The sequence below is a fragment of the Procambarus clarkii genome, unplaced genomic scaffold, assembly GCF_040958095.1.
Source record: "Procambarus clarkii isolate CNS0578487 unplaced genomic scaffold, FALCON_Pclarkii_2.0 HiC_scaffold_95, whole genome shotgun sequence".
NCBI classification, from domain to species: domain Eukaryota; kingdom Metazoa; phylum Arthropoda; class Malacostraca; order Decapoda; family Cambaridae; genus Procambarus; species Procambarus clarkii.
In genome coordinates this window covers 1,418,629-1,433,028 of record NW_027189128.1, presented here as the reverse complement: position 1 = coordinate 1,433,028, position 14,400 = coordinate 1,418,629, and the positions used below count along the sequence as shown (strand labels likewise).

The 14,400-nt window shown below is 41.6% G+C and overlaps 1 long non-coding RNA gene and 1 other non-coding gene across 2 annotated transcripts; both read right to left on the bottom strand.

Annotated features, from left to right (window-relative positions):
• Positions 1 to 10,444: 10,444 nt before the first annotated feature.
• Positions 10,445 to 10,563, bottom strand: LOC123750655 (5S ribosomal RNA). Its single transcript, XR_006772028.1, has one exon. It is a non-coding gene; the product is annotated as a 5S ribosomal RNA (ribosomal RNA).
• Positions 10,564 to 12,654: 2,091 nt separating this feature from the next.
• On the bottom strand, positions 12,655 to 14,174 carry LOC138360080 (uncharacterized). The gene is made up of 3 exons (XR_011226195.1): positions 13,409 to 14,174; positions 13,139 to 13,267; positions 12,655 to 12,759 (listed from the first exon to the last, which is right to left on the bottom strand). It is a non-coding gene; the product is annotated as an uncharacterized lncRNA (long non-coding RNA).
• Positions 14,175 to 14,400: the final 226 nt, after the last annotated feature.

Genomic DNA, 14,400 nt, shown 5'->3' with positions numbered 1-14,400 from the left:
CTTTGGGATAGCCATGCCGTAATCCAGCTTAATATAGCACCCCCAATACCATGAGCCTCTATCATTTTAATCAGTCTTTCCATGTGGCACTGTATCAAAAGCTTTGCTAAAGTCAAGGTACACAACATCACAATCCTTACCACTATCAACTGCCTCAACAACCTTACCTTACCTTGAGGTTACCTTGAGGTGCTTCCGGGGCTTAGCGTCCCCGCGGCCCGGTCGTCGACCAGGCCTCCTGGTTGCCGGACTGATCAACCAGGCTGTTGGACGCGGCTGCTCGCAGCCTGACGTACGAGTCACAGCCTGGTTGATCAGGTATCCTTTGGAGGTGCTTATCCAGTTCTCTCTTGAACACTGTGAGGGGTCGGCCAGTTATGCCCCTTATGTGTAGTGGAAGCGTGATGAGCAGTCTCGGACCTCTGATGTTGATAGAGTTCTCTCTCAGACTACCAGTTGCACCTCTGTTTTTCAACGGGGGTATTCTGCACATCCTGCCATGTCTTCTGGTCTCATGTGATGGTATTTCTGTGTGCAGGTTTGGGACCAGCCCCTCTAATATTTTCCACGTGTAAATTATTATGTACCTCTCCCGCCTGCGCTCAAGGGAGTACAGTTTTAGGCTCTTTAGTCGGTCCCAATAGTTTAGATGTTTTACTGAGTGGATTCTAGCAGTAAAGGATCTCTGCACGCTCTCCAGGTCAGTAATTTCTCCAGCTTTGAAAGGTGCTGTCATTGTGCAGCAGTACTCCACTCTAGAGAGCACAAGCGTTTTGAAAAGTATCATCATCGGTATAGCATCTCTAGTGTGAAAAGTTCTTGTTATCCAACCTGTCATTTTTCTTGCAGTTGTGACGGCTACTTTATTGTGTTCTTTAAAGGTAAGGTCTTCCGACATGAATACACCCAGATTCTTTACATTGCCTTTTCGTTCTATGTTATCATTTGCCTGAGTTTTGTACGTGGTTTCCGTTTTTATATTTTCATTTTTTCCATAGCGCATGAGCTGGAACTTATCTTCGTTAAACACCATATTATTTTCTGTAGCCCATAGAAAGACCTTATCTACATCTGACTGGAGGTTCGCTGTGTCCTCTATGTTGCCTACTCTCATGAAGATCCTAGTGTCATCTGCAAAGGATGATACAGTGCTATAGGTTGTGTTCTTGTCTTTGTCCGAAATGAGGATGAGAAAAAGTACTGGAGCAAGCACAGTATCCTGGGGGACTGAGCTCTTCACGGTTGATGGGTTGGATTTTATTTTGTTGACTATTACACATTGGGTTCTGTTGGTCAGGAAATTGTAGATCCATCTGCCTATTTTTCCGGTAATTCCTTTGGAACGCATTTTATGTGCAATAACACCATGGTCACATTTATCAAAAGCTTTTGCGAAATCTGTGTAAATTACATCCGCGTTATGTTTGTCTTCCATAGCATCTAATGCCATATCATAGTGGTCCAGCAACTGCGACAGGCAAGAGCGCCCTGTTCTGAAACCATGTTGTCCGGGGTTATGGAGTTGCTGTGATTCCATGTATTTTGTGATTTTACTTCTTAGCACTCTCTCAAAAATTTTTATGATGTGCGATGTTAGCGCTATCGATCTGTAATTTTTTGCCTCTGCCTTATTTCCTCCTTTATGAAGTGGTGCTATCTCTGCTGTTTTTAGTATATCAGGAATAACGCCAGTATCTAGGCTTTGTCTCCACAGAATGTGGAGGGCCTGCGATAGTGTTTTTTTACAGTTCTTTATGAATATGGAGTTCCAAGAATCCGGGCCTGGTGCAGAGTTCATAGGCATACTGTTTATGGCTTCTTCAAAATCCAGTGGGGATAGGGTGACGTCTGATATATGACTTGATGTTAGTATCGTATCCATGAAAAATTCATTTGGGTTATCAATCTTTAGTGTGTTTAATGGCTCGCTGAAAACAGAGTCGTACTGCGTCCTCAGTAGCTCGCTCATTTCTTTGTTGTCATCGGTGAAAGTTCCATCTCCCTTTCGCAGGGGCCCGATACTAGATGTGGTTTTTGATCTTGATTTTGCATAGGAGAAAAAATATTTCGGATTTCTTTCTATTTCACTGATGGCCTTTTGCTCTCTTTGCCTCTCCTGGGCTTTGTATGATTCTTGTAGCTTGCGTTCAATTGTTTCTATTTCTCTACCTAACTTGAGATAGGGTGCTACTCTCAAGTTGTTCCGCGATTCGTTTTCTTCGCCTATATAGGGAACGACGTTCCCGTTCCAATCTGCATCTCTTCCTCTTTTTTCTTAGAGGTATGCGGTTTGAACATATTTCTAGTGCTACTGAGCTTATTTTTTCCAGGCACTGGTTCAGGTTTGCATTTTCTAGCTGTTCTTCCCAGTTTATTTCTGTGAAGTCCTGGTTTATTTGCTCCCAGTTTATCTGTTTATTATTGAAGTTGAATTTGCTGAAATCTCCTCCACCGGGAATCTGGACTGGTTTTGAAGGTCTACTCCCCATGGTTGTCATAACTTCAATTAAGTTGTGATCTGAGTAACAGGTATTTGTAATCATTATGTTCCTGATCAATTCATCATTATTAGTGAAAATGATGTCCAGCGTGTTCTCCTTCCTAGTTGGTTCTACTATTTGCTGGTTTAAGGCAAACCTGTCGCACATCCGTAGCAGGTCATTTGCATGTGCCTGTTCATTTAGGCTACTTCCTGGTATTCTTTCTGATATTACTGTATTAGCCAGGTGCTTCCATTTCAGGTGCCGTAGGTTGAAGTCCCCAAGCAGGATGATGTTCGGAGCTAGATTTGTGAGGTTTTCCAAGCAGTGTTCTATTTTCATTAGTTGGTCTTTAAACTGCTGAGGGTTTGCCTCCGGTGACTTATATACAAGGACAATAACTACATTTAAAATCTCTATTTTGATTATCAGCACTTCCACCATATCATGAAGTGTTTAGCAGCTCAGTACAGATGAGTGTGTCTTTGATGTAGAGGCTGACCCCACCCTGAAGCCGGTGTTTCCTATCACATCTGAAAAGATTGTACTCTGAGATCCATATTTCACCATCATGGTAGTCCTTTGTGTGGGTTTCTGTTAGGGCTGCAAACACTGCATTTGCCTCACGAAGGAGACCATCTATAAATTGAACTTTGTTGGTTTTGCGTGTTTTTATACCCTGGATGTTGGCAAATATAAATGATGTTATCGTGTTAGTGGAAGTGCTGGAAGCCTTACTTGGTGTTAATATCTGAGGCTCTGGTAAGGAGGCCACTGTGTTTGCGTCCAGGGTGTGTCGTTTTGGAAGTGATTCGTCCGGTTTTGGTAGTAGGACGGGTGTTGTCTGGTGTAGTACCTGTGTGCTTGTTGGTAATTTGAATTCCAGTCTTGTGGGTATCTCCGTTCCCCTCTGTAATCCTGTAGTGGTTCCATCTGACTGTTCCTCTCTCTTATATTTACTACTCTGTTTCTGCCTTCCTCTAAAAAATTTCCAGTAGTGTCATATTGATCTTCCCGTCTATAACGCTCTGTACCTCTCACATGGAATTCCGGACACTGAAGATTGTAGCATTTTTTGTCCCTAATTGAAAATTGACATAATTTAGGGTGGAAGTATCTACACCCTGTTCCAAAACGGCATGTACACCTCTCCAACATGTTCCTGCATTTTCGAGGATGCAGAAAATGGCATTTTGCTCCTAATTTTCCATATTTGCATATTCCTTTAGCGTAGAATTTGCAAATGTGTTCCGGTTTTGCGTTTTTCAAGGTATTTATATCTGTGACTGTCTTGTCTACCTCTTTATTGGAGCCATCTCCGTTTTTCGTCCCAATTCCTTCATCTATGCACTCTCTTTCACTGTTGCTCTCATCGTTTATATTATCTGGCTCTGCAATATTGCTGTTATTTTGTACCACAATAGTCTCCTCCTCCACACTACTGCTGCGGTTCTCCAAAATATCTGTTCCTGAGTTTTGGTCGTTATCCAATGTTGACTTTTCCCAGTCCGCATATATCACTGGTAGCCTGTCTGTGAATGGTAATCTCTGTGACTCGGGAATGTTTTTCATCAGTTTAGTTATGTTCTCTAACATTAATCTGTCATCTTTGCAAACCCAGTAAATTCCTTGCCTTTTTATGCATCCTGGAGCTAATTCTCCAATGCTAGAATAAAAAGATAACAAATTTGATAAACATGAACGGCCATTTATAAAACCATTTTGCGACTCCATTGTTATTAATTTATGTTTTTCAAGATGGAGACGAATTTTATTTGCAATTATCGATTCGAGTAACTTTCCCACAATGTACGTTAGGCTAATTCGCCGATAGTTTGACGCAAGTGATCTATCTCCTTTCTTATAAACTGGTATCACATAAGCAACTTTCCATAATTCTGGCACTCTGCCTGACTCTATTGAATTATTAAATATGGTAGACAGTGGCTCGGAAAGCTCCTCTTTGCATTCTTTAAGCACCCTGGCAAACACTTCATCCGGCCCTGGGGATTTGTTTGGTTTGAGTTTTACTATTTGTTTAATAACATCCTCCCTGCTAACTGCTAAACTCGTCAACCTGTCCTCGTCCCCACCCACATAGACTTGTTCGGCTGAAGGCATATTGTTAAGTTCCTCTTTAGTAAATACAGATATAAAATACTTATTACAAATACTACTCATCACTTCATCACTATCTGTTATTTGACCTGTCTCAGTTTTTAATGGACCTATCCTTTCCCTAATCTTTGTCCGGTATAACTGGAAAAACCCTTTAGGATTTGTCTTTGCTTGCTCTGCTATGAGAACTTCATAGTTTCTTTTTGCTTTCCTTATCTCTTTTTTAGTATTTCTAACCAGTTGTACGAATTCCTGTTCTAAACTGACTTCCCCATTCTTAATCTTTTTGTACCGCGCTCTCTTTTTACCTATAAGGTTCTTCAGATCCTTTGTTATCCACTTTGGATCATTAGTATTCGATCTATTCAATTTATATGGTTACTACATTCCTGGGCTTTGCTTAGAATATTTTTAAATAGGTTATATTTTGAATCCACATCGAAAACCCCTTTTACGTCACCTATCGCTGGGTTCACATCTAGCTCCAATACCGGCCCACACCCCATACCCAAGACTTTCCAATCGATTTGACCCAAAAAAATTCTTAAGCTATTGAAATCAGCTTTTCGAAAATCAGGCACTTTAACATAATTTTCTCCTACAGATCTATTCCACTCAATGCTAAATCTGATTTCTTTATAATCACTTTTCCCTAGCTCACTCCCTATTTTGATGTCCTTAATTTGTGTTTCCCTGTTAGTTAACACTAAATCTAAAATATTGATGATGATGAGATATATACAAGAGTTGTTACATTTTTGTACAGCCACTAGTACGCGTAGCGTTTCGGGCAAGTCCTTAATCCTATGGTCCCTGGAATACGATCCCCTGCCGCGAAGAATCGTTTTTTCATCCAAGTACACATTTTACTGTTGCGTTAAACAGAGGCTACAGTTAAGGAATTGCGCCCAGTAAATCCTCCCCGGCCAGGATACGAACCCATGACATAGCGCTCGCGGAACGCCAGGCGAGTGTCTTACCACTGCACCACGGAGACTGTTATACTATCTTAGGCCCTATCTCGGGCCTATACTATGTTATACTATACTCGGGCCTATACTACTGTTATACTATGTTAGGCCCTATCTCGGAGACTGAGATATTATTTCCTTGCGTTGGTTCCTTAATGTGTTGCGTAAGAAAGCAATCATCAATTACTTCTAGAAAATCTTCTGCTTCATTATTCCCTGTTTTGTTTGACCAGTTTATTCCATTAAAATTAATGTCACCCATGACATGAATACTGTTAGATCTAGATGCTCTAGATATTTCATCCCATAGATGCTTTGTATCCATTCTGTCTAAATTTGGTGGCCTATATATAACTCCTATTATAATATTATTTGCTTTTTCTTTTAATTCTCTCCAAATAGTTTCTGTGTGTGGCTCAGTTTTGATTCCCTCTTTTAGACTTCATTTCAAATTGTCCCTAACATATGTGGCTACTCCCCCTCCTCGTCTAATATATCTAGCTGTGTGAAATAGTTTAAATCCATTTATTTGATATTTAGCTAATAGCTCTCTATTTTCTACATTCATCCACGTTTCGGTAAGTGCAATAATATCTATGTTTTTTCTGTGCAGACAAGAGCATTTAAATCGTTTATTTTATTTCTTAGACTTTTAGTGTTAGTGTAATATACCCTAAGTGAATTGTTATTTTGAGGCCCTTCTCTTTCCCTGATCATTTTGCCAATTCTTTTCTCCCACAAACACATACTTTTATTACCTCCTTCCTCCAAATCAATTCCCATACCACTATCTACTAACAGTTTAAACCCAAACAAATGCCTCTAATTACTGGTTCCAACGAGTTCGCAACAACAACAACCCCAGCTCTCGATAGATGCACCCCATCACGAGCATACATTTAATTTTATCCATAGAAGTGTTCCCAGTTGTCTATGAAAGATATTGCATTTGATTTGCAATATCTTTCCAGCCGGCAATTGACACCAGGTGCCCTCGACATCCATTCATTTGCCACTCCCTTTCTTGGAAGAATGCCACATATGATCAGGATTCCTCCCTTGCTTCTAACTAATTCTATGGCTGTTTTATACCTCTGAATCAGTTCTTCACTCCTAACTCGACCAACATCATTTCCTCCCGCGCTAATGCCAGTAACGGGATTGTTCCCATTTCCAGCCATAATATCATTCATGTTGTTTATAATATCTCCATTACCAGCTCCGGGATAGCAAACCCTTAACCTGTACTTCCTATCTCTAGCACAGAACGTTTTATCCAGATACCTTATCTGGGAATCTCCCACAACTAAAGTTCTCTTAGGTACTTCCTTTACTCTCTGAGGGGCCTGCGCGTCGTTGCTCTTTGTTGCTTTCCCTTTCGCGTGACCCACAGTCTCACCACAGCACTCGTCTTTCAATATGGCAAATGAATTAGAAGTTCTTAGGGCGTCTGTTGGCGGATTTATCAAAGTCTTCTTAAGGCCCCTGTCCTTCACTACTTTCCAAGACGAGGTCTTTTTACTACTGTTCTCCTCCTTCGTTTCTTCTCGATGTTGTTTCAGCTGTCGTACCTCCTCCTGTAGAGAGTCCAACTCCGTCCTCAGGGCTCCAATTAGAGTCATCAGGTCCTTCATTACAACTTCCATATTGCTATGATAATATGACGCAGTAATAGAGCAGTAACTATTCTGGCAGGTGTTGTGCCAATTGCACATTAATACAAAAAAGGAGAAAACTAAGTAAAAAAAACTGCTGGATATTTTTACTGTGTGAGAGCTGCGGGTAAAAAAAGAAAATGAAAATTTCAAACATGTAATACAATCAAAAATTATTTTAATTTTACACAAAATGACAAATAACAATTAATGAAAACTTACCTTATTTGCTTGGCTTGAACACAATCAAAAGAGAAATATATATACATGTGAATTTTACATTCATAACATAGGTGAAAGTAAAACATTATACTAAATTCTATGTGCGTCTACCGTCACCCATAAGCAAGGATAGATGCTGAAGCAATGAACACCAGAAGGGTACTCTGACGCTCTGAACGCTGGCAGGGCTTCTTATATGGGCTGTGACGTTTGGGAACCCTTTGGGAAAGCATGCAAACACTAAACTGTCTGGTAAAGCTGGAAACAACATTAAACTCTTGGAGAGCTGGTAACTACATTAAACTTTCTGGGAAAGCTCATAGCAACATTGAATTCTATTAGGAAAGCTCATAGCAACATTGAATTCAATTGTGAAAGCTGGTAACTACATTAAACTCAGAGGGAAAGCTGGTAACAACAGTAAAATTCTTAAGGAAAACTAGTAACAACAGTAAACACTCTGGGAAAGTTGGTAACAACATTAAACTCTCAGGGGAAAGCTGGTAATGTTACGATGCCCTCTTCTATATCTTCCCTTATCAAGTGAGAAGATCCATATCACTACACCCGGCAGGTTTCCTGAGATGCAGGTTTTCGTTTACCATAGGTGTCAGCTAGCAAGAGTACTTATTCGGGTGTTAAATGGTTATTTTAGTTTTGGCTTGCATGGCGGCTTACATGTATATAAGATGTGTATACAATCTTAGTGTACCCTTACCCTTAAGGGTAATGAACCCGATTCTTACCCTTAGGGTATGCAGTAGACGAGTACACAGTGGAAGTGTATTACCCGACTCTTACCCTTAGTGAATAAGGGTACATTTTACCCTTAGTGTATAAGGATGCACCTTACCTTAGTGTATAAGGGTACACCTTACCTTAGTGTATAAGGGTACACCTTACCTTAGTGTATAAGGGTACACCTTACCCTTAGTGTATAAGGGTACACCTTACCCTTAGTGTATAAGGGTACACCTTACCCTTAGTGTATAAGGATGCACCTTACCCTTAGTGTATAAGGGTACACCTTACCCTTAGTGTATACAAAATGGAGACGGACCGACAAAAGTGCGCCAAAACCGTGAAGGCGCCAGCAGGCTGGCGATTGGCGGGCTGTGGTCACGTAACGAGATTAACCAATGAGACCCCGTCCCTGGGGGACTATGACGTGACCGGGAGGCTGGGCTGGGGGCTTGTAGACTGCTGGGCTCTCAGAGATTCACGGCACTTGGTTGAGAACGGACTTGTGCTGGTTGTGCTCTCGTCTTAGGTCCAGGAGCCTCATCCAGGGGAATATCGCAGCCTGACATATTGGCAGTGACTACGGAAGACTAACACACTTTAGGGAAGTGCGAGGAAGCCGAGTTCCAGCGGTGTGAGGGCGCCGAGGACTGTGAGTTGATAGTCTTGGAGGAGTTGAGAACGGCGACGACAGGAGTAGCAAGTGGCTTCCCGCCAGCGGAACTCCGAGGTGCTCAGAGCTGTGATTGGATCACGTCCACTGGAAACTCAGAAAGGAGAAGTCGCAACCGGATCTATGAGTATTTGGTCTCAGTGAAGGAGAGATCGAGGGAGACAACGTGAGCAGGGACAACTGGCCAAGCCAGTGATCAGGAACTGCATATTTGGGAGTGAGCACGGAGACGACTCGTATCTTCATGACGCCTAGGGACCTGTAACTCGACCGGAACGCTGAGGAATGATGTGAGGACCACGACTACCATCGGAGTCCAGGCGTCTGAGGGCAGGATATGTTACAGGTAGATCATTATTCCCTCCCATTGTCCCTTGATAATTAGGCATGATAGGCATAGAAGTATATATAGGTTGTTACTAGAATGTCTATTGATTCTTAGGAGTAGATTAGGCTGTAGGCAACCCGTTCTCGTAAATTCGTAAAGTCAATATTGACTTATTAACTACGTGCATAGGTGATATACTAAACATAATAGATACCCTTAAAAAGATTCATAGAAAACACCGACCTTACACAACCTTGTTAGTATCTTAAGATAAGCATCTTATTGCTTCGTAATTACAATTATTACTTAACCTATACCTATTATAGGTTAGGTAATAATTGTAATTACGAAGCAATAAGATGCTTATCTTAAGATACTAACAAGGTTAGCTAAGGTCGGTGTTTTCTATGAATCTTTTTAAGGGTATCTATTATGTTAAGTGTCACCTATGCACATACTTAATAAGTCAATATTGACTTATTAAATTTGCGAGAACAGGTTGCTGTAGGGCAGCTTGCATGTCATCTTCTACCTGGTGAAAACAGCGAGTGGCGGAGCCGAGAGGATTATGGGTCTTCGCTGACGGAGCCGGCCCCCATAAGGGCAAATATCCCCTTAAATTCGTTCAGTTGACTCGGGTTGCCGGAAGCCACCAAAGAAGCGCCACTGTCATCTGATTTATATATTATTACATGTATACTTCTATCATGTTTATGTAGTTTTCTCTTCAGTAAACTTTATTTACTTTTATTATCGCTTTTATATGACTCCTCATCTCACTGAACATTGTGAACAAGTGATATTATATTGCACCACACTAGCACTGATATTAAACAGAAAAGTGACACTAGGTGGCAACACTGTATCAAATCTGAAATGAAAGCGTTGCCGGGACGCAGAGAAGATTACCCAGCTGGCGACCGAAATAAATGTTGAGAACTGAGGTAACGACCGGAGGTCCGGCAAAACTTTGCACGTGTAGGTGGGCAAACCCGGTGGGGGTTATCTTGAGATGATTTCGGGGCTTTAGTGTCCCCGCGGCCCGGTCCTCGACCAGGCCTCCACCCCCAGGAAGCAGCCTGTGACAGCTGACTAACACCCAGGTACCCATTTTACTGTTAGGTAACAGGGGCATAGGGTGACAGAAACTCTGCCCATTGTTTCTCGCCGGCGCCTGGGATCGAACCCAGGACCACAGGATCACAAGTCCAGTGACTTGTGTCCGCTCGGCCGACCGGCTCCCCCCTTAATATTATTGCCAACAGCATTTGGTGTTCCCAGGCAGTCACCCATCCAAGTACTAACCAAACCCAACGTTGCTTAACTTCGCTGATCGGACGAGAAGCGGTGTTCTCAACGTGGTATGGCCGTTGGCGCTCTCTCTCTTTGGGGGTGTTGCACATTGCAGGATCGAGCTCAAGCAGTTTTTTTTCTACCACAGATGTGGCCACACGTTTACAATGCTAACCAGCATTGTATCTTTTACAGTGTCATTAATGTACATTCACAAAGGTGAAATGTAATTCTGATCAGCTTCCGTATATACTTTATACCCATACATATACATACACACACACACATATATATATATATACACTTGCATTCACATACATTTGTCTCATTTACTCTGACAGGGTGAGATAGCTGATAAAGAAACTAGTGTGCAATTAAGCACATAATCACTGAAGGTGCTTTTACAAGCTCAGGTTATATAGTTACATCATATATATACATTGTATAATTGGTATATTAAATGGTCAATCTTGGATACAAGTCCAATATATCATCAAGTGTTCCAGTACTCATATAGTAATTACAGAGTTCAGCATACCTTAGCCCAGGAGGGCGAAAGTCAGTCAATATGGGACATTCTACAATATAATGTTCAAGAGAGTGCATGTTTTCTCTTTCACAAAGTTGACACATTGTGTACTCGACATTTGGGTTTTGAGAAAGCTGCCAGATACGTCTATATCCCAGGCGTATTCCGGCCACTATAACATCACATTGCCGGGTTCTTGTTCTATTAGTCCTATATGTGAATGTCTCCTCACGATATCTATCATAATATTTAATGCTACAACTTTCAGGTCTTTGTGAATTTGTTAGGTCGGTGAGATCTTCACTAATATTTGTTTAAGTATTCTCTTTGTCACTGCTAATGAAACACCCATATCAATTTCTACCACAGGTTTTCTGCAGGCTGTCTTTGCAAGCATATCAACAGTGTCATGCCTTGAGATGCCAACATGTGATGGTATCCATAGGAATTTAACCTCAAATCTGCTTTCTTTAGCAGCTGAAACATTCATTCGAATATCACTGACTATTTTCTGGGTGTCACTACTATGTGCGTTCAATGCCAGGAGTGCACTCTGCGAGTCACAGTATATCAGTCCACTGCCTTTGTCTTTTAAAAATTCAGTGGCAAGGTATATGCCTGAAAGTTCGGTTTGAGTTGTACTTGCCCAGTCATTGACGCACTTCATTGCTGTATGTACGAGGGAAGATTGTTCAAATATGTTACATGCACATCCGGTACATAGTCCACTTTTTTCTACAGAGCCTTCGGTATAGCACTGATACACATCGTTACCCATACTCTGAGTACTTTCAGTGATGCTTTTCAGTGTTAACTGTTTTAATAATGTAGTGTGCACACTATCTTTCTTGGGCGCATTTACAAAATCAACTGATAGATCCCAGTTATCCCATGGAGTAGTTGGCTCATTAATCATTAGTTGAGTTGGGTACATATTAATATTTTGATGGAGTTAGCTACCTTGTAGAACCAATATACATAATCAGATTTCGTTCTTCTTCTATAGACCTCAGGTGAGTGCAGCATATTAGAAAGTTTAGCTTGAAACTTCATGTGTTGTCTGGAACTACTCAATGCCTTCACGCCGAAAACTGTGCTAATAGACAAAATTCTCTCACTTATGGTAGGTAATTTTAACTCTGCTCTCATATTAACTATTCTCGTGGACTTTGGAGCCCCAAGGATGAGACGCATAGCTTCATTTTGCAAGGTTTCAAGAGATTTCAGCTCTTTGTCAGTATCAAGCAGTGTGTGCTGGGCTTTCTCCTCTCTCCCTTAGCTCCATAGTCAAGTAGTGGCGGGGACCGGGCTTCAGGCATGACTTGGAGAGCTCCCTGGGTGTGGTCAACGGTGCCCCAGTAGAGGTGGTGAAGACCCGCAGCGTGGGGGTTATAGGATCATAAACAACGGTGCCCCAGTAGAGGGGGTGAAGACCCACAGCGTGGGGGGTTATAGGATCATTAACAACGGTACCCCAGTAGAGGGGGTGAAGACCCGCTGCGTGGGGGGTTATAGGATCATTAACAACGGTGCCCCAGTAGAGGGGGTGAAGACCCGCAGCGTGGGGGGTTATAGGATCATTAACAACGGTACCCCAGTAGAGGGGGTGAAGACCCACAGCGTGGGGGGTTATAGGATCATTAAGGGGCGTTAGTTAGGGTTCATAAAAGTTGTTCTAGTGCAATGAAAATTTATTGACGTGTTACACCTGAAGAGGGCTGCAAGTGGTCCAAGTTTCAGCATCGCAGCCTAAATAGAGAGGGAGAAAAAAAAAAAAACTTTTTTTAACCATTTTTTTACATGTTTTAAAGTTGATATAACAAATACAAATATCAACTGATATTATTTCTATGATACTCAGCTATCACAATACTATATAATAAAGGTTGTCTAGTGGCATTATTATCCCAAACCTATTTAGTGCAATAATACAAATTTTCAAAGTTCACCCAAAAAATTATGCAACAAAATGATGTTTATAAATATATATAAAATCAATAAATGATCTTAGGAGAAATATATAACTTGGGTTTTTAGAGGCACAGACTCTACATATAATGTGCAAGTTCCATGTAAATTGAATAATAAATAAAAAAGTTATTCAACCATATAGTTGCAAATTAGTTACCTGTAAAAAATGAAGGTCAAAGTTCAACCACCTTTGGCTGAGGTTGATGAACTACCAATTTCAATCAAAATTACCACCCTTGTAGATTGGCATTCCTTCAGTAAGGTGTGTAAGTTCCATGAAGATCGCCTGATAAAAAAAAAAAAAAAAAAATTATTAAAAAAAAAATAAAAAAAAAAAAATAAAAAAAAATAAAAAAAAAGACAGCAGCTTTATATTTACAATTATTTATGATATAGTATCAAGATATAAAACATAATACATACTAACCTAATATAATTGGTCTGAAATATGCAACATCTTGCAACATCAAGAGGGAGAACGTCTTGAGTTGCAGGTCTAAGATCTTGAGTGGCAGGTGCCGCAGGTGGTGTGGCAGGTGCCGCAGGTGGTGTGGCATGTGCAGCAGGAGGTGTGGCAGGTGCCACAGAGGTGTGGCAGGTGCCACAGGAGGTGTGGGTGCCTGGGTGTGAGGCGAGGTAGTGTGTTGTGGGGGCGGGAGGCTGCCCTCTCTCTTCACTCAAGGGAACTCTTGTTTTGCCTCAGTGTGGCTTTACGCTCCTTCTTTACTTGGCTAACGCGTAGAGCTCTTGCCTTTAGAGCTTTCTTCTTGTCCGATACTATATCCATTGTGCAGTATATGCAAGAAAATACGATCTGTGCGAGCGCGTCAGGCATGCGACCGCCGGCACAGACACTGAGAGGGTGACTAAGCCAGTAAATCGGATTATAGCCCCTCCCTCTCACAGAAGACAGTTGCCAGCGAGTGTGTTTATAATTTGTATATGCATAACAAGATATTCTCCACTCTATTGCGAAATACTAGACGCTTACAACGTATGACGCATCACCCTACGGCGCACCCGAGCCGCGAGGACCAGATTTCGGGCAATTGCGGCTGGAAAATTTGCTCTAATTACGTTATTTATTATCATAACATTAAACGGTTTGCACCACGGTGTTGCCAGAACGTTGTAGTATTTTTATAAATTTTTCGTGTTTGGCCGAATTTTTTCGGCCAAACAATGATAACGCCCCCTTAACAACGGTACCCCAGTAGAGGGGGTGAAGACCCACAGCGTGGGGGGTTATAGGATCATTAACAACGGTACCCCAGTAGAGGGGGTGAAGACCCGCAGCGGGGGGGGGGGGGTTATAGGATCATTAACATACACCTCCGTTGTTTAAGTGTAACTCCCATCACACAAGGCTAAAGTGAGCGACGCGTGACAGTAACAACATTAAACTCTCTGGGATTGCTG